Below are 206 nucleotides of genomic sequence, written 5' to 3'. Positions count from 1 at the left end.
ACCTGACCGCCTGCCTGTCTGCCTTTTCTGCCTCCCTGCCTGCCAGCCTGTCTGTTAGCAAGATTATAAGGAAAAGTCAGCAGATCATCTTATTTCTTTATTTAGATTTTGAATTTACCATTCTAAACTAACCCTTACGAACTAGGGAAGGTTGTCGCTGGAATCCAAGCAGGAAGAGTCAGCGGACAGTGACTAATTGTTCGCAG

This window comes from Coenobita brevimanus, chromosome 86 (genome assembly GCF_032717465.1).
Source record: "Coenobita brevimanus isolate Jiangsu-jjx chromosome 86, ASM3271746v2, whole genome shotgun sequence".
Taxonomy (NCBI): Eukaryota; Metazoa; Arthropoda; class Malacostraca; order Decapoda; family Coenobitidae; genus Coenobita; species Coenobita brevimanus.
The sequence above is the reverse complement of the archived record's forward strand: the minus strand, read 5'-3'. Positions refer to the sequence as shown.